This window comes from Magnolia sinica, chromosome 9 (assembly GCF_029962835.1).
Source record: "Magnolia sinica isolate HGM2019 chromosome 9, MsV1, whole genome shotgun sequence".
Lineage (NCBI taxonomy): Eukaryota > Viridiplantae > Streptophyta > Magnoliopsida > Magnoliales > Magnoliaceae > Magnolia > Magnolia sinica.
The window spans coordinates 9521402-9542940 of record NC_080581.1 but is presented as its reverse complement, the minus strand read 5'-3'; the positions used below and the strand labels follow the sequence as shown (position 1 = coordinate 9542940).

General features: G+C 37.7%; 2 long non-coding RNA genes across 2 annotated transcripts; both read right to left on the bottom strand.

Annotated features, from left to right (window-relative positions):
- Window positions 1–7972: 7972 nt before the first annotated feature.
- On the bottom strand, window positions 7973–8332 carry LOC131256131 (uncharacterized). Its single transcript, XR_009176599.1, has 2 exons — window positions 8280–8332; window positions 7973–8141 (listed from the first exon to the last, which is right to left on the bottom strand). It is a non-coding gene; the product is annotated as an uncharacterized LOC131256131 (long non-coding RNA).
- Window positions 8333–10024: 1692 nt separating this feature from the next.
- Window positions 10025–10750, bottom strand: LOC131256130 (uncharacterized). Its single transcript, XR_009176598.1, has 3 exons — window positions 10423–10750; window positions 10187–10324; window positions 10025–10095 (listed from the first exon to the last, which is right to left on the bottom strand). It is a non-coding gene; the product is annotated as an uncharacterized LOC131256130 (long non-coding RNA).
- Window positions 10751–21539: the final 10789 nt, after the last annotated feature.

The window sequence follows — 21539 nt, the reverse complement described above, 5'->3', positions numbered from 1 at the left end:
TGTCACTCTCTTCTTTATCGAAATTCTCATCAATAGAGTTCTCTTTCCCCCACATCAGACGCAGCCAATCCTGAGTATAAATGAATGCTTCAATCAATTCAGGTGTAAGTGAGCTTCTATACTTTCTTACGACCCTACTCCCCGTATTAAAAGCAGATTCTGAAGCCACAGTTGAAATTGGAATTGATAATATGTCACGTGCCATTAATGAGAGCACAGGGTACTGTGACTTACTAGATCTCGTCCTTCACCACTCCAAAATATCAAAATCATCGCCTTTGTTTATAACTAGAAGATCCTCCTTGAGATAGTCTTTAAATTCTGATCTAGGCATCTGTACTTGAGTCCCTTTCAACTGTGCATAGTAAGACATGAAATCATGTGTCTTGTCTTCTTGTGATTCATCAACAGAAGAACTAGAACCCACATGAGGAGATTGTTCTTTTGTAGCATGTACAAATTGTACAATTCACTGACTGCACCAAAAATCTTTTCGGCCTCAGCAACACCCATCACACCATACAACTTATTACATATGAAGCCAACCATAATCATCTTGTATCGGGGATTAAGAACGACGACAACACCCATTACCAGACTATACTTAGACCAATACTTATCAAACATTACCTACATAACCATGGTATTAAGTGTAAAAAGTCTTGTCCACTACTGCTTTTGCGCAAGGCATCTTTTATCTTCTAAAGTTCAGAAAGAAATATATTTGTTGTTGGATACTTGCAGCCCAAAAATTTCTTCATGATGTTGTAAAAAACAGAAAGGAACTTACGAACTGATTCAGCTCTTAACCAATCATCTTCAGAAGGCAGGCAAACATATGCACTATCATGCTCCACATAGTGAGAGAATGCAGATCTCAAATCTATTGCTGAATCCAACATTTCAAGAGTTGAATTCCAACGTGTCGTGACGTCTAACTTCATTGTTCTCTGAGTTGACAAATTCAACCGCTTCACAATCTCATTCCATGCATGTAATCATGAAGGTGACCCCCGTATGTACTTCACACTCTCTCTTATGTTTTTGATCGTGGGATCGATTGTTTTAAGGCCTTCTTATTAAGATGTGGGCACAACACCTAACATGAAATATCTTTTCACTAAAATAGAGGTCACCAGTGGCCTTAAACTGGTTGCGCAAATTCATTATCATGCTATAATTTGTAGAGGCATTGTCTAGTGTAATTGTCAAGATCTTCTTCTCAATTCTCCACTCCATTAGACATCTACGTATGTAGTATGAAATCATCAAACCACTATGAGGCGGCGCAAGATAACGAAAGTTTATTATTCTCTTACAAAGCCTCCATTCGGCATCAACGTAGTGAGCAGTTAGGGATATATACCACTTTCGTTAATTGGATGTCATCCGCAAATCTGATATCAGGCTAATTCAGAAAATCGTTTCCAACTCTCCTTTCAACTTGATCTTCTCGCCTTCATATATCTTAATACACACCCTCCTGATTGTTGTACGAGAGACCTTATCGTATTTGGGGTTAAGGTATTTGGCTAGTCCAACAAAAGCAGGACTCTCTACCATCTGAAATAATTCACTTAGCCCTCTACTCATTCACCGACTCTTTATCATACTTGTAGATGAACACTGATGGACTCCCTGCAGATTGTAAAAATGAAAGTGTTTGTTGCCTTGCCACACTTCTCACTTTTTTATAACACTTTAAAATATGTTTCTTCAACGTTGTGGTCGAACCATCTGCTTTCTTAGTGTATTGACTCTTGCAATGCTTGCATTGTATCTTCACTTAGCCATTCTTCAAGGTTACTTCTTCAAAATCTTCTCACACTGCTGACCTCTTTTTTATTTTTCCCGTAACCTGTGATTGTGTGGTACTAGTATCAACGACGTCGACGTGTACCTCTTCATGTTCAAGACCTAATCCTTCATCTTCAAGGATCATCGGTGATGTAATTGACCAACTACCAGGGGCCGGGGACAGGGTATTGGAAAGACTCTCACTTTCCATCTGATAATTAAAATATACTAAATCATATTAGCATTAGCAATCTAATGCTAACAGAATTATACTAAATTCTAAATTAGTTACCCATCAAAGGTTGGATAGATTGTAATACTTTCATATTCTCATTTAAATGCCCACGCTGAAAATCTAGCAACATCTCCCCATGCCTCTCCAGATAAGTTGATCTTACGTTACATTCCGATGCCAAATATCTAAAGAAATGTAAAGATATTTGGCATTGGATACGAAACGAAAGAAAGATATTCAGAGAGAAACGAGGAGATGGACCGCGAATCAGGCATGAATATTTAAATAAGTTATATGAAAATAAATTATCCATCTAACCTTGAACTGTCTAAAAAGGGATAATTTGAACGATTTCTATGCCACCAAAAACACACTATATCTATGTAAAGCCACATAGAAATCTTCAAACGGGTAATTAATTATCTAACTCACAAATCACAATTATAACTATGCTAAGTATACAATGCACAATAATTAATTAAGCAATGCACATATTAAACTAAGTATACACATCACAATGCACAATAATTAACTAAGCAATGTACATATTAAGCTAAGTATATAAATTACAATGCACAATAAGACAATAAACATAAGATAAATGGACAGATTTAAGCTAATTCAAAAGCACAAATAATGAACAGAAACAGTCACAATTACCAAGCTCTCTAGAGAGAGGACTACAAACACATTTGTTAGTAAAATGAATCCGAAAGTGAACCAGCTCCTGGAAATGTATACATCCTATCACAAAATTAAATGGTATGGTACTTTCACTTGCATACAAAAAAATAATAATAAATAATACATTGCCAAGCTAGAGGTTTGCTCAAATGCATTTTGTATTGCAATGTGATAGGTAGGATCCTTGCCTTTGAATCTGGCATCTTCAAATGATCCAAACTGTTTATATGTCAAGTCTCACCTTTTGTGGTGGAAAGTCCACAAATTAAAGCTCTCAGTTGTATTATTTTAGTTCTTTGATAATTTGGCTCTTTTGATTTGAACATGAACTGTTACCACAACCATCGCATAATCTAAGGGTTGAAATATTCAATCCCAAAGAGTTTTCAGAAAAATAAAAAATAGAAAATAAAATCAAACAGCTAGTGTCCCGGTATGTCGTTGCATTTGAGCAAACCTCACAATCCAATAACATCTTTTGTATCAATTTAAGCTGAATTCAAATAAATGGCTAAACTAGAGAGTTCAAGGAAAAATTTGGAAACTAAAGTTAAGGATTCCAATCCTCTAAAATGCTACATCTGTGGTATAACAGCAAAAATTGTTGAGAGATGTGGTTCTAAAACTGGGTGAGTCAACTCGATGATTTTGCAAGCTGAATGTCTAAGATCCTTGACACCAGCGAGACTCTCACTGAGACTTCATGCGCTGATAGATTGCTTCAAATAATGATCTCCCTGAAGAGAGCTTAGATCGTCTGCCAGCATGCAGTGGGCTGAGTTTTGTTTTATGCTCTTGAAACATGAGCTTTGCTAAGTGCACACTAATGTGAAGTAAAGCTCATGTACATGCCATACGTGCAGGCACATAGGTGAGAGATGTGATCCATCCATCATGCTGGTCCTACCTTCTACTTGTTTTCCCAAAAAGTAGATTTGGTCCACACAGCATATGGGCCTTAATATTGGAAACAGGTGGATCGGTTAACATACTGCAGCCAAGTTTTTCAGAGCTGTTCATATGTTTTGCAAACAGCGGCCTGCCTGATTGGATCAACCTGATTCTTTGCCTGGGCCTATTGTGGATTGGATTTTGGACCTATTGTGCCATGCTGTCACGTGTGGCATGTACATGAGCTTTATTGCACACAAGTGCACTTAGCAAAGCTCCTTAAACATTTAAATTGTTTTCTATTGCCCCAAAATTAAATACTAAGTTGAGTGGATTTTTCAGGTGTTTGTACTGTGTTTGAGAGTCTGAGACTGGTTATAGATAACAGTTATTTGGTTGCAAGCTTTCTGAAAGATGCCGGTGTAGTTTGATGTTGGTCAGAGCTATTGGGGGATTAAAACGGTAAATGTTGCTTCTTTGTGGGATTAATGGTTGTCTACAATCGGTTGTAGTCTGATACAAATATCAGGTGAGGCTCCAGGCTGTAGAACTATGGATGTAAAATATAAAAAAACCTGCTGACAATCTGATTCTGTGTGCACATGGCCCACCTGATGATGGGACAACTGATTTTTGTGCCCTGGATATTTTCATGGGGGCCCACCTTGTATATGCTTACAATGTCGTACACGCCCAAAGCGCACAATGGGTTGTAAGTTATGTTAGCCTGCAACTGGTTGCAGGCGAGCATTCTTGCTGAAAGAGCATAGAGATTTTTTACATTGCCAATCTAGGTAGTGTGATGGAACATCTGTGCAGTGCATCAGGTGAACCCTAACCGTGAAGAGGGAGTATATGCAAAAATAGGCTGGTCAGCTTATCAGGTGGCCACCCCTATATGAAAAGATCATATCAACTGGCCTGGCCAACAGTTTATTCCGTACATCCATTGAGATTTGATCTCTTAAAAAAATAATAATAAAAGAAATGGAGTGGCCGAGTGGGTCCTACCTGATCGGGATCGGGAGTGGTGTGTCAGGCTGCGGAGTGAAGACTCTGAACTTCGGGTAAAGATCGGGATTGGGATCGAGATCTTCAGGTGGAGATCGGGATCAGGACAGGACAATTTGGGGATTCCAGATCTGGCGCGGCGAAGGTTCTTCGGGTGCGGGTAGGGACAAGGTAGGGTAAAAACAGGCCGGGTACTGGGGTTTCGGGATCTTTGGGTGCGGGTAAGGTAGAGAAGGGACGAATACGATTTGGGAATTTAGGGTTCAGCGCAGTGGCGAGAGGTGCAGTTAGGGTAGGGTAAAAAAATAGGTCGGGTAAAAGTAAAAAACATATATATAGGCTAATATATCCGGTCCGGATCGGGTCGATCGGAATCGGATCTAATCGGATCGGATTCCGGATCGGGTCAGTTCGGAACAGGGCCTATCCGGATTTGACCCGAAAATATTTCGAATCTGGATGGGGCTACCCGATCCTGACCGTCGGTTTTGTTCGAATCGGGTCGGATCCACCAGATCGAGTCTGAAATGCCCAGCTCTAGGCATGGGACGACTGTAGTGGTCTTACGCATGTGTTCTTGATCCGTTTAGGTTCGTCACTCTTAGATAAATATATACGATTACCACCATACTCGACTCACGAGTCTTGAGGATCATGGTATCATGCTTAATGCTGGATCTTTACAATAGTGAGGGGGTACCTTAGATTCAAGCAATTACACTCATACATGGTGAACATACAATAGGTCAACTGGTTCTTTTGGCAATTTCGGTTGGTACGGGCGCACAGTAACATAATTGGCATGAAGCCCGTGAGCGCCCCGTGTGTCCTAGCCACTGTCGATAGTCAATGTTCGACACATATAGTTCGAATTTACCCAGGGTAGCCAACCTAATTCGGCCACCTAAATGTGAAAATTTACCGGTTACCTAAACTACTCTCGTAGTCCTATTCCTATTCAAATCATGTTAACAAACATTCATAACACATAGGTTAACATTTGATAACCAAATTTTGATAAACTACTCATTTAGGCATTTCATCGAACACATAAACAACATTACACTGCAACTTGCAATTCATCAATTCATTAAATAGAGATATAAGTGTACTTTTTTTTCGGTTAACTTGTTAGTACACCCACTGTGGGTTCACACTTCACTGTTAGCCACCCCCTCTAGGGAATCGATACCAAAACCTCAGTGTTGAAACGAGGTATCTTTCACTCAGTCTACCACTTGAGCAATGGATTTGGGTGTAGATATAAGTATACCTAAGACAACAAGAAACTCTACATTAGTAATCATAAATCATTGACATTGATAAATCGCAACCTAAGCACTTATAGTCTACACCTTTCGTTAGCACGCCCGACTCGGACTTGCTCCTAAAAATGTTTCCAAGGAAGAATTGTCGGCTGCCTGAACGAGCACACGGGTTAGTTAGGGTTGGAGAAAACCCATTTCAAGACCTACATCTATAGGAAAGTTTGTAGTCTTTACCCTAGGTGGTAGTTGGAGAGGTTCAGACGGTGGGAGTGGCTATAGTTAGGCTTACAAGTCAAACGGAGAAGAATCGCCCTTCGTAGCAAGCATTACTCTAATCTTTGTCTTCCTTATGTTTCTCTTTTCTCTTCTCTCTCTCACCTTAGGGTTTCTAAATTCGTATTTGGAGGAAATATGGTGATTTAGGAGTCTTTTATAGCTCCAGATGGTGTGCAAATGGCCTTAAGGCTACTCTATTTGGTACTTATACCCTATGGGAGGTCCTTTCTAACTAATGGGACCCCCAGGAGGGCCTGTAGGCTCATTTATGCCATGGGGTAGGTTCCCTATTAATGGATCAACGCTAGGACATAGTTTCGGTGTGATCGGGTAAACAGATCGGTCGTAGGAAGCCTGCATCCACTACAAGAAATTTCACTTTTACCTACGAAATATTTCGTAGGTAAATGTTTCGTAGGTAAATGATATTATTTTGTGGGCAAAGAGTTTTACCTACGAAATATTTTGTCAGTAAATTCATTGGTAAAAAGCCGTGGCTAAAGACTTTTACCGACGGAAAAATGTCATCGTCGGTAATGGTAAGACTTTTACCAACGAAATTAAAAACTTTGTTGAGACTTTTACCTACGAAGTGTTAAGACTTTTACCTACGAACGTTTTCGTAGCTAAAAACACTGCCCTAAAAATCATTCGCACGTAGGTAAATATTTTTGCCAACGAAAATTTTCGTTGAAAATTTCGTTGCTAAAAGACCGAGGGGAAAAACTTTTACCAACGAAAACAAATTTCGTTGGGAAAGATACAATATTTACAAAACTTTTACCTACTACCATGTTCGTAGGTAAAAAGATTTTCAAAATATGTACCTACCAATATTTTCGTAGCTAACAATATTTACAAAACTTTTACCTACTATCATGTTCGTAGGTAAAAAGATTTTCAAAATCTCTACCTACGGATATTTTCGTAGCTAAAAATATTTACAAAATGTTTACCTACAAATATTTTCGTAGGTAAAAACGTGGAGCAGACTTTTACCTACGAAATATTCCATAGGTAAAAGTCTCTTTCACCACAAAATTCTTTACATACACCTGTCACAATATATTTTATCATACTCTTCCTAGTATACACCTGTTATATAACATATTTCATCGTATTCACATTCACATCCATCTAAACCCAAACTACGTAGATCCATCCAAACATAAACTAAAAAAAAAAAAGAAAAGCAGAGAGAAATTAAAAAAGTGACGATACATTGGTAGGTTAAGAGATCATAAGAAGAATGTGTACAAGGAGATTCATATGCATGAACAACTTGATAGAATAGAAGAGAATGTCGTCCGTTAATCATTTTGTTAAAAACAAGAAAGATTACATTGAAGCTACAAAAAATATCCTTGGTTGTTTTTTTTTTTTTTTTTTTGAAGGATAACTAAATCCTCAGGTAGAAGTTTACATATTTATTGTTAATTAAAATGAGATCAAATCATTTTTAAGTGTCTACCAAATAAGGCCTAAGAATGTCCAGGATTTTGTGATTCTCAGGTAGAAGTTTACCTCGTTGTGCTCTTCTTGCCCCATTTACAGTAGTATAAGCTTGAACCCAAGATGGCCACCCCTATAAATATTGTCACGCTGGCGAGGATCGCAGTTTTTGTTGCTTTCCTATTGTCCCCTGTTTTAACAGTGAACTCTTTTGCATTTCAGTAGCAATTCTACAACCATCCAGCTCTGCATATCAACGTACACTTCCAAGTTTTCTTAGGAAACCCTTTATCAGACATAAAATCTAACCATTCCCTATGAAATACTATGCCAACTCTAACATCACCCGAAAAACATAAAATCTAATCATTCACTTCTTTGAATTTTTTTTTTATAAATAGGTACCTGCACCATAGAATTCCTTTCAATTCTTTCCCAGTATCCAAACAAATTTTCTGGATTCAACAGAATCACATTTCCCATGCCCAAATGTGACAAATAGAATCTTTCTCCAAGGATTTGGCTTCCTACAAAATCAAATCTTTAGGCCCATTGAAGAAAAAAGGTTTGCATTCATACAAAAATGCCACTGAATAGCATATACAATATCAAATTTCAAGATTTATATTTTCAGTAAGCAAGTGATATTGAGATGAAATCTTTACCTGGGAATGCATATAGCTCATTCCTTGAGTAAAAGAACCCTGATGAGCAATCTAGCAAATTCATTTACCATAGAAACAATCAGAAGACATTATGACATTATGATAAGCTCATTCAAATAACACTCAAATCTACTATAACCATGTCATGTGAACATGATAATAAATAAATAATAATAAATCATAAGGGTCTATTCAATTCCACCTAGTTGCTAAGGCCAGGCTACACTGCGACCACATCCTTCTTGCCAGATCCATCACCAGCCTTGGCAGGTCCTATCACCCTCTCAAAAGTTCCACTTAAAGAATTATATATATATATATATATATATATATATATATATATATATATATATATATATAACACACACACACACACACACACACAGCCAATTCGTACGTACTACATACGAACTTTTTGGAGAACCTATCATACATGATGTGGATCCAAAATCTAAACCGTTCATGTGAAGCAGCACGTCGTGAAATCCCCCAGGACCAAGTTTTACTTTGATATAAAACTTTGATGGGCCATGAAAAATGAAAACAGTTTCCTCCCTTGATTTTTATTTCTCTTTGCTATGGCCCACTAGAATATTAGATCAGGGTGAAAATTTGTCACGTGAGGTTTTATGGGATTCCGCATCACATGGACCGTTCAGATTAGACACCCATGGCACGTGTGCAAAGGTGCGTACGTGCGTAGGTGCGCAGGGGAGCATGACTCTATATATATATATATATATATATATATATATATATATATATATATATATATATATCTCATAACCTAAAACATATACCCAAACCGGTGTATAACCAAAAATGAAGAAGATGTAAATTTTGGTTACCTCCAGCTGCAATGGCAAATCCATCCCCAAAAATCAATACGAAAGAAAATAAAAGGGTGTCAGTTTAAACTCCTAAAACCTCAAAATGTAGGAAACTTTTACCAATTCAAAAAATGAAGACCAATATTACTGCTCTTCTCCATTAAAAAATAACAGCGGACTTCTTCCCATTGCACGCAGGACCATTGGCTATATATTACTTGCAATCGATCATCAATAGGACAATCAACAAAAAGAAAAAAATAAAATAGAGACTAAATGTAAAAGAGTCATTGTTTAAAGGGTTGTGATATTGCTATATAAAGGAAAAACTTTAGTCATGGATGAAAGGTTCACATTCTTATATCAATGACATGGATAACATTAAAATTTAAAAATGTCACAAGGAATTATGAAAGTTTTGCAACAAATCAATATAAAGAGCATTGCATCTATGACCCAGATTAGATTCCCACATATAAATGGAGCTTACCTGCTTAGCTCGTTTCCCAAATACAAAGAGCATTGCATCTATGATGTTGCTTTTACCACTTCCATTCGGACCCAGTACCGCTGAAAAACTCTATAGATAACAGAAAATTCAAATGAGACAATAAACACCTGAGTCAAGATGGAGTGCACCAAGCAAAATTGTGTGAAATTCACACTCAAGTAACCAGAAAGGGACCAGATCTAGTGCCATTGGAGGCATGGGAGGTACCATGCCCCATGTCATTACTGCACATGTGACATGCATGCACTAGATCCATAAGCCAATGATAATTTGATTGGCTTATGCACCTGAACAGTGAACTATTTGGCACAAGGACAAAAAAAAAAAAAGGAGTAATTAAAGGAAAGAGAGATATAAGACTTACGGGCACATGCACGGACTATAGATTCTACATAATCTAACTTTCTCAAAAAAACCTTCTGGTAGTCTCAACATAACGCATATTTGGCTTGCTGCGAATGGAACGAATATTAGTCTGCAACAAATTCCAGATGTGGTTTAACACAAATAAGCCTCTGATCTTGAAACAAATTATCGACTGATAAAGAAATCATTCTAGCATTGACCTCAGTGAAAGGACGGTGAGGATTTGGATTGTAGCATGCAAGAACAGCCACAGCTGCTTCCCTGTATGCCAACCTCAGCTTTAACTCCTCCAGAATTTCAGTACTATCTTCTTGACCGGTTTCAAACGTACCCTTTTGCTGCAAGTGGGTAGATTGAGAACATGTGTACACAGTTGAATTAGTGAAACACTATAATTATCCATGTAAGTGGGAAAAAAACAAAACAAAACACCTACCCTCTTCAAGGCTTCCAACAGTTCTTCTCATCCAATGTAGTCTAAATCCTTTCTAGCAGTTAAAATTCCAGGTTCATTCCTACCAATCAGTTGCAAGATGGTTTAAAAAAAATCTCCTAATGGGAAAATAGAAACAATTCATTAGGAAGTAACTAAAATATATTTTGCAGCTTTGCGCCAGTGAAATCTACAGTAAAATCTGCAGTTTCTAGTAGAAGGATCTCCATTTCCTCCTCTGACAGGAAATAATACAAAGCAGATGGACCATAGGAGAAGGTAGCTTTTATGATAAGGTCCAATAACTAAGGGACCAAAAATGAGAACTAAAGAACCAGCATCATTTGAACTAGGTTCCACTACTAGAACATGTTATGACCAATCTAGAGAAAAGCCCACATGTTATAAATAAGCAGACGTAAAATGACAAAGAAGTATGAAGGCTTATCAACATCTGTCACTGCCACAAGTTTTGCGCATGCCAAACTACATGGTTCAGTGGTTTAAATTGTTGATGTGATGCACTCAAAAAAAAAAAAAAAGAAGAAGCCAAGATTGCCAGATCCTAGTCATTGATATTTGGCCAGTTTTCTATTGAGTTCGAACTATCACTATTTTTTCTTTCTTAAATGTGTACTTCTTGGCTAGGTATTGAAGGGTTGGAATATTTCAATCTTGAGGAACTTTGGTGTGTGGGTCATCAACAGCGAAACCCATCATATTAGTGGTTTGGATAATTGAACCATGAGCCACACTAGCACAAACTCAAGGCATGAAGATCATATAAGAACTGAGGCCCAAAACAGGCTAGACTACTACTTCCTTTTTTTTCCACCATCTCTATTACCATGGTGATTCATCCAACCCACATGGGGGATGCAAGAGCACAAAATCTGAGCTCGTTGGCCATCATACCTATAGTAAGGATAAAAGAAAATCAATCTGACAGTTTATGCTTTGAAAAAAGATGGAACTATCCAATCAAATAACAAGAGAAAAAGCTGTCTTTCAAAAGACAATAAATAAATAATCAAATGATAAGAGAAAAATATCAGAACTAGCGAAAACCTTCTCATATATTTTCTAAATTTTGCAAAATTCAGAAAAGTTAATCAGGTAATGGCTTCTGTTTGTTTTTTTACTTATTGAGGTACCAAATTCATGGAAAAATAATCAACAAACGTAAACATAAAAACAGAAACAAATAAAATCCTCTCAAAAACCTAGTTTTGCCTCTTGAAAATTGATACATATCAATTGCTCTCAAATTACATTCATTTGCTATATCCATCCATATATATATGGATATATGGATGGATGTGTGTATGTGTGCCTAAATGAGAAAAAGCAAGAGCATGTCCACAAGCTATAAATCACCCTCGCCTTGTATGCAAACACATGATTCTTTTTTTCAATGGTGTAAGCAAACGCATGATTAGAACATTTAAAGCTACAAAATTTGAGAAACCGTAAATGAGAAGCGCAAATCCCTGGATCTATCCCATACACAATTCCTAACTTAGTGAATGATTTTTTTTTTCCCTTCATAATGAATAGGAGAAATGATTCACACAGTCCCCTCCTTCCCACCAACCTGTCATGTTTGCTAACATCCCACCTATGAAAATATGGACCCCACCAAATATCACCTGCTGTAAAAATCAGGTTGACCTATTTACTTAGATAGGAAACACCTGTTGGTGGACCCTGCTGATTTTTGGATGTTCTACACAAGTGACAGATTGACAAGAAAAATAAGATTTTTGTGATCACATATAATAAGAGTAATCATGGGCAAAAACGTTTTTTGGATAGTAAAATAGAAAATGTTTAAACTAAAGAAAACCCACAATCGCCACATAGGTTTGTGTACATACATATACATACATCTTAGGTATATACAGATATACATATATGCATGTGTGTATATGTATGGAATCAAGGGAGCAAGGTGAGTTTCAATTTTGTTTAAACATACATACATACATATATACATGCATACATACATATCTGGAAAGCCCAACCCTTGTGGAAATGTCATGTTACCATCTCAAGATGGTGTATTGTAGGGTAACAAATGGGTTCAGTTAGGCCAATGCAGGCCATGATGAACATAAGTTAAAGAGAGCACATGAGGTAAAGAACCTAGTCCCAAGCCAGCCCAGACTGCAGGCCAAAGATCGCAGCCATCCTTGTTGTCATCGCTTGGCTGGGTCAGGCCATTGACCCAGTGGGATCTACCAAATGGAAGGCCAGCAATCCTCACACATTACAAGTGGTGCACACTTACAATTGAAGAGTTTGTTGAATCATTTCAAAGTGCCATTTACAATGATGCTGTTTGTTTCTGCATTTTGTTCTTTCTAGTTATATTTGACTGATTTGTAAATACTTATTTGCTCATCCCACCTGCATGTTGATAAGCCAGGGAGGAGGGGCACCATCTGGCATACCAAGAGCTTCTTTTAGTTCCTGTGACAAGACACCTGGCTTCATCTCCCTAAGCTTCACCTGTAAAACCAGAAAAGATAGTACTATGAATTGCTAATGATTCCAAGCTTGCAATCAACATTTCCCAACCAGAATAAAGCTATTATCTACACTAGCGTACTAAGATTTCACATGTTGCTGATACTGAAGGCAGAGAAAATACTAAAACCAGAGGAAGTGAATTTTTAAGGCCCCTCTTGAAACTGACAATGTGCTGGCATTTTTCCATAATTGGTTACAAATAACCAGCCTACAAGTGGGTCCTTACACTTGCTTGGGTGGTAGACTCTCAGGAGTTTCAACACCCGGTCAAGGGTTGGCATTTTTCCATAATTGGTTACAAATAACCAGCCTACAAGTGGGTCCTTACACTTGCTTGGGTGGTAGACTCTCAGGAGTTTCAACACCCGGTCAAGGGTTCGAGTACCCATGGGTGGTGAAATTCCACTAGCATGAGTGTGTAGGGTGTGTGTGAGTGTGAGTGTGTAAAATATATAAAAATAATAATTTAAAAACAAATTTAAAAACCCAGCCTACAAGCAACCCTTAGAAGCACAATCCAAACATGGCCACAAACAGAAACACAAAATCAGCACTACAACACAATTGGTGGCAATCCCATAGGAAACAATCTCGACTCCTTGTTGGCCAATAAAAAGAATCACTTAAAATTGGAGAAATTAGAAATTTTACTTGTCCCAGTTGATTTCCCTATGACTAATGGATTGACTTGGAGGAGGAGAAAATCTATGGATGACAAAATAAAATTTTGCTGAAATTTTTTTGTAGATAACACAAAGATAGCTGCAACTTACAATTAATATATTGGAAATGCACATCCTACAATCATATCCCATAAAAATTAAATTTAAAATTTTTTAAAAAAAAAAGAGAACATATTAGAGATAATCTGCCACCAACCTGTGATTTTCAAGCAGCATCTTTCATTTCTTCTTTACACAATGGGCAATGCAGGCCATGTGATTTTCAGCTTCAAAATGAATGGTCAAAAGTGTAACAGCCAACAGTCCATATACAATTGGAATATGTTCACTGACTGTATGGGACTAGATGGAGAAGTGTTTGGATGCACAATCAAATTGAATTGAAATAATTAGTTCAATAGAGTAGAAATTAACAAAATTGCAATTGTTTAAGGTAGTCTTCAAATTGTGATTACAACTATTTCAAATTAACAAAATAGCTTCCATGTCCCTGAGTACACATGGCAGGAGGATGTTGAATATTGATATGCCTTCTAGTGTCGTTTAATGTGAATGGCCCACGGATCCAAACACCACATAAATCAGGGAAAAAAAGGATTAATGTAACCGACCCCAATTAGTTGGGATAAGGCTTAATGATGATGATGTTGATGATTGAGATGGCAGAGTATGAACTTCCATCCCAAGCAGACCTCATCTCAAGCAGACCTCATACACAGAGGAAGCCAATAGTTATTGCTGCAGGCCCTAAATTCTTGCCACCTCCAGCCTTTAAAGAATGCTTTCCAAAGAGCACAAAAGAATGCAGGAATCAAGCAATGCGGCGTGTGGCCCATCATACCAATGGCCTAGATCACAGAAAAGCATAAAGATAACAAATCATGAGAATGATATAGCATTTTTTTGAAGAATTCAAAAGGGTCAGCCTGACTCTACATACATCGATCATGAGGAGTACTGGTTAGCTGAAGCATTTGGCCAACAACCCTAATGCCTAAAAAAATCACTAGAATTAAATGCTTATATTCTAGCAATGAAACAAAGTTCTAGAATGCAAAAATCTGAGGATAGAAGAAGAATCAGTTCTCTCTGAATTTGATTATCGAGAAATCCCAAATCCCTTCATCTTTTGTGAATTGCAGTACAAAAATGTGGTATTTAAAAATGGAAAAATGGGTGCATGAAAATCAATCAATTAGGGGTTTATATCCTTTCCCCAAGGGGAAAAAACACATCAAGAGCAATTCCAATTCCCAAAACCTAACCTAAAATGGGTGCATGAAAATTCATCAGGGTGGATGCAAATGTCATTTCCAAAATACAAAGTAATATCAATAAAGATGAAATCCACCATATCCATATCAAAAATCCAAAATTTTAAAAATTAAAAGAAAAAACAAATACCAGCATGCTTGGAGAGATGATGTGCTTCTGCAGCCTCCCATTTCCCAAACTGCTCTCCACACTTATGGCAACTCACAATAGAAGAAGATCCATTTGAATTAGCCTCATGAGAAGCTCTTGGAGCTGATGAAACAGCAGCAACTCCACCACCACCACCACTAGAAACAACATTTGAAATAGCAGAACCTCCAAAGTTAGGGACTTCTCTATCTGAAAGGAAGCCAGGAGTAACCGTCCGATTGGAAGAAGAGAGATCGATGGCGGAGGATTTCTCTGATCGGAGAAAAGAGGGATTCGGCAGTGCGGCTGGTATTCGGCGCGCGCGCGCGCGCGCGCGAGAGAGAGAGAGAGAGAGAGAGAGGGAGAGAGAGAGAGAGTTTGGGAGAGGGGTGGGCGCGCGAGAGACGTTTGAGGGATTTGGGTTTTGGGAGGGGCGGGAGGGCGGGCGCGGGATTTGGTTTTGGGAGGGGCTTAGTTTTTAGGAAACAGATTGGCTACTTCCCCTGCCACTAGCCATTGGCTAGTGGTCGGTGCTCTGTGGGCCCCACTATGATGTATGTGTTTCATCCATTCCATCCATCTATTTTTATAGATCATTTTATAGCATAAAATAAAAAATGAGTTATATCTCATTCTCAAGTGGACCACATTACAGGAAACAGTGTTTAATGAACGTTGACCGTTAAAAACGCTTTGGGGGCCATAAAAGTTTTGGATCAAGATGATATTTATTTTTTCCCTTCATCTGGGTATTTATGACCTAATCAACAGATTGTATGTCAAATAAATAACACATTAGGCCTTAGGAGGATTTTAATAGTGGATATCCAATCATTATTTTTGTCCTGTGGTGTAGTCCACCTAAGATTTATATCCCTATAATTCTTTTTTTTAAATTATTACAATGATCTATAAAAATGGATGAACGGAATGGATGAAACACATACATCATGGTGGGCCCCACGGGGCACTAACCACCAGCCAGGGGCGGGTGTCAGAGGGAATAGCCAATCTGATTCCTAGTTTTTAAGTCTTGTAGGGCCCACCGTGATATATGTTATTTATCCACTCCGTCCATTCATTTTAACGGATTTTTTTAACAATTGATCTAAAAAAAGAGTCAGATCTAAGTTCGAACTGAGTCAATTTTACTTTTTAGTTTGAAAAAATTTCAAACCAAGTTCAAGCTTTTTTTTTTTAGCTTGTTAGTACACCCACGGTCAGTTCACACTTCACTGACAGTTCAAGCTTGTTCGAGCTTGACTCGACTTAGATCGAACCCAACTCAAATCGAACCAGTTCAGTGACTCGGTTACTTTGATATTGTTGTTGCTCACCAAGTGTTTGATGAAATGACTCAATGAAGTGTAGCTGGTGGCAAGGAAGTTACGTATATGAAAAAATACCATTTTTTTTTTTTGATTTTTTATGTTGCTTACAAGATATTTTAAATCACATACTACCATAACTTTCTATAATCACATTCTAATGTATCATATGGACATTATTGTGGAACTATATAGGCCCCACCTAAATGATTACAGCTGTGACCACTGTTTCCTGTGGTGTGGTCCACCAAAGTCTCCTATCTGCCTCCTTTTTGGTATCATAACCTAAAATAATCTGTCAAAATAGATGGAAAGAGTAGAGGTGTAGGATTTGCACGCAGTTTGGCAAGTGACCCCAACACCAGCAGTCCGCGAGTCAAAGATCTATAGGCTACGATGATATATATATTTTATCCACATCGTCCATCCAATTTTCTATATAAAGTTAGGGCATGGGCTCAAAAATGAGTTAGATTAAAATCTCAAGTGAACCACACCGCAGGAAAACAATGATAATTGAATGTCAACATTTAAAAACTTCCCATGACCTACTGTAATGTTTATTTCTCATCCAACCTATTGATAACATCACATGCATGGATGAAAGAAAAACACATATATTAGCATGATATATAATTTTTGTGGCCTCAAAAAGTTTCCATAATTTTCCAAAAATTTGAATCTACCCTATTTTTGGCCTCATCAGCTAAGATAAGTTGGCAAAATGGATGGATAGGGTAAATAAGACACACACATCGTGGTAGGGCCTACATAGCTTTGACACCAGTTAGTTGGCTAGCCTTGAGTGCACTAGTCAAATTGCCTATTGATTTCCAGCAAACATTAGGTACACCCCACCATGAGGATTTTAATGATGGATATGAGACAAAAAATGAGGCATGTACTAATTTGAAATGGACCACATTACAGGAAATAATGTTGAATTAGCATCAACCATTTAAAACATTCTAGGGGCTATAAAAGTTTTGGATTGAGATGATTTTTGTTTTTCCCCTTCATTTAAGCTTGTATGACCTAATGAACAGATTGGATACCAAATAAACAGTACAATGGGCCTTATGAGGATTTTAATGATGGATATCCAACCACTATTGTTTTCATGTGGTGTCGTCCACCTGATATTTATATACCTCTCATTTTTGAGCCCCACCATGATGTATGTTTTATATCCACACCTTTCATCCATTTGGAGAGATCATTTTAGGGCAATATACATAGTTAAATCTAAAGCTCCAGTGGACCCCAGCACAGAAAACAGTGGGGACAATGACACCCACCATTAAAAACTTTTAAAGGCAACGAAAGTTTTAGATCAAGCTGATATTTGTGTTTTACCTTATTTCATATCTTTTTTAACTTTTGAACAGGTTGGATTTCAAATAAAAATTATGACGGGCCTTAGGATAGTTTCAATGGTGGGAATCACTCTCTCCAGTGTTTTCTGTGGTGAGGTCCACTACATGTTTTTATGCCCTAAAATAATATCTCAAAATGATGGACGGTGTGGATACAACACATACATCATAGTGGGCCCCACAGAAATTGGTGACGTCACTTCAGTTGCCAACTCGCTACTTAACCTGTATCTAATCCGCGGCCGGTGTCCAGCGTCCAGTAGAGGAGCAGAGAACCTCTGCTCTCTCTCTTGCCGTAATCCTCTCTCTCTCTCTCTCTCTTCTCTCTCTCTCTCGTCAATAGCTAATCCGCGTTCCCCTCTCCTCCCTCTCTCGCCCTAATCCTCTCTCTCTCTCAACCTGTCAGTAGCTAATCCGCGTCCCCCTCTCCTCTCTCTCTCGCCCTAATCCTCTCCCTCCCTCTCTCTCTCTCTCTCAATACAAATTTTCCAGAAAGTTGAAAGCTGCATACAAGTCATGCAGGTGCTTCTCCCATCTTGGTGATTGATCTTGCAATAATCTTTCCAATCAGGACATGCTCTTCTATTTGTCAACTTCTCCCATCCAGAGATGCTTTTGTGAAGGAGATTGAGGGGTTACCTTCAACTCAATCTGTCAGTGATGTTCCTCCAGAATTGCATTGCCCAGTGTAAAGAAGTAATGAAAGATGCTGCCATGACTGGGAAGTGCTGTTTCAGGAGTTTCTACGACAAATGTAAGTTTTCGGATCTTTGGAACTGTCCCTTTTATGGTTCTTTTTAGAAGTAATAATTTTAATTTTGTATTATATTTGGTGATTTTTTTATTTTTTATTTTTATTTTATTTTGTATTTTTAACTGAATTTGGCAACTTCATTACCCCCTGCTGTACTAGTTACCTGCCTTTTCAATTGCAATAGAGCACGTTGTTAATTATGCATTACTTCATTTGTTCGCACCAAATATCATGAAATTTCATTATTATCAGTCTAAGTTGTTGCAATATTTCATTAAGTTTGGAACAACCAAACACATCCTAAACCATTTCTATAATTCTTCTTTTAAAAATAAAAGCAAAGAGTTCTTCAAAAAATAAAAAGGAGAAGAAGCAAAGACACTAGTCAATGCAAAAGAACCAATTTAATTTTATTATCTTGTTACATAATAAAAGCATGTTGCTTCTGTCAGTGCTGGGATCTAGCCACTTCCAAATTACAAACTTCACGTTGACAATGCTCGCGTCTTATGAGCTTTGAAGCCCACAATACACCCACGCATGCCATCATCGCATGACATCTGAGATTTGTACTAGGTTGGCCATTCTTGTGTGGCAACCTGACTGAAGATCAAGGTGATCATCTCTGTATGAAAACTGCCAAAACGTTCACGTGCAGCCCCAACGGATTGGTGAACTGGCATTATATTTGGTCGATCATATATGTAGTGGGCCCACCTGATTCAAGGCTTGGATGCCCTGCAGATAGTAATGGAATGGTCGACTTTACAAAACTCAGTTTTTAGTGGGGGATCCTTGCAGAGATGTGAAACTCTGGTTTAAAATAGCATCATGATACACAATGTGGTGGGCCTCAAAAAGTCCTTACCAGAGTAAACTTTGTGGGGTCGACTGTTATTTATTTATTTTATCCACTCCATTCATCCATGTTAACGGATAATTTGATGTCTAGAGAACAAAATCATCCAAACTCAGATGGGCCATACCATCTAAAACCATGTGAAGACATCATAAAAATTATAAAAGCACTTGGTGGGGCCCACATGAGTTTTGAATGTGGCTTAAACTGGGTCTGACCCTTCATCCAGGTGGGACACCTAATGTTTATGTTTTCTCTTCATTCATATCTCACATCTAGCAGTATTTATGTACTTAATAGAACTTCTATGAAGTGGACATCAGAATAGCATTTCTCATAAATAAATGGACAAGATCCATCCAATGCACCTAAGTTCCATGCTGATTTATTCAGGGTACTCAAGAAAGCTATGTGAATTGACTCCAAGCACATACACAACCTAAAGAAAGATCATAAGCTTTGCCAGAATACCTATATCAAAATCTTGTGAGTTGTTACCAGAAACAGTTCCTCAGTAGCAAAATCTTAGGCAATTAAGTTTTTACCATCTGAAATCAACTATGATTGATTTGAAATCAGTTATGATTTCAAAACCTTGGGTCATTTATTCGGGTGCATCAAATCCCATGTCAGGTAATTCACATGTTTTCTCCACACTTGTTAAGCCATCAACTCTTTTGTGAACGATGATGAAATTTTATTGTTTACTAAAGCCAAAAGGAATAAAAGGTAACTCAGGAAGTGACCCTCTCGCCATCTCCCAAACTTAGAGCTACAGCCAGTCACAAGATGAAGCCGAATAAAATAGACACCCAAAAATAAAACAAACACAAGAAAGACAAAACAAAAACCCACAAATTAAAGTAAAGATTGCAAGAATCAGGATGAGTTTTGGATTGCAAGAATCATTCGAAGATTGCAGATCCAGTAGTATGTTCGTCTGTCCTTCCTTGTTTTCTTACTTCTAGTGTCCATAATTAAGCACGTGGCCAATAAGCAGCCACATGTCGATGGATTTAAATAGGTAGGACGTTAGACCCCATATTCAGATATGTGGGCAACTCTGCTTATTTATACCAATCAAATATTCGTGTGCTTAACAAAACTCATTTGCTTAATCTAAGTTTGAAGAAACAGAAACCATGAAAATTCAGAACCTTACAGAAGGCTACTACTATACAATCTTAGCTCTGAAATAGCTTATAGCAAATAGGCTGATGAAATACTATACAATCTAGTCTAAAAAGCATCAAGATACTACTAACAACATATCACTCATGTTTTTTTTTTTCCAATGGTTCCATATTTATGTTTTCATAGCTTACAATATTTGTGAGCTGACTGAACAAAGCGCTCATATTGTTCGGCACAATAGCGATATAGGTGCACCTTTCGTCTGTAATTGAGATTGCTCATCTGGTTTGCCATCGTGCAAGCTAATGTACAAAAATCTCCTTTTCCTTGCAATTCTAAACATTTTTTTTCCCATTGATGGGCTGCATTGTGTCACTGAACTCTGATTGGAGGATACGATCTTCCAATATGACAATCTAGATCATACAAATAACTTAACCGATTGTGCTTTGAGCATAAAACAGAATTTCACCAACCACATGAAAGTAATTATTTGATTTTGCCTTGGAATTTGAACCATTCACTGTTAATCATCCATTTGATAATCATCAATCAAATGATTATCTTTGATTTATTAATGTGATTTTTGAAATGATAAATAGCCATGCATGAGTGCCACATTTGAGGAAGATGACTCACTAAACTACCATTTTCAAGATGTTTGTGAGCTTTGACATGTATGCAGACTCCTTTGATAGTTAACTACAATTTTAAGAAAATGATGGTAAACTCTTCCAACATACACATGTCACGGTTATATGACAATCCAGGCTGTCCAATTGCTTGCTCAATTGTGTTTGGAGCATAAAGTTACACAGGTAACCACATATCCGGGCCATCCTAATTGCTGGCCCAACTGATGTTTCAATTTGGCCCTTTGGAATTTTGAGCCAATCGCCGTTTGACTTTTATCTGTCAAATGGATGGTTAAGATTGGTTGATTAGTGGGAATTTCATCATATGGTCCATTCACTTTTACCTACGCAAAATTTTGATGGTTTTTTGAATAGCCTTACATGAGTGCTACATGTAAAGAGGATGAATCACCAC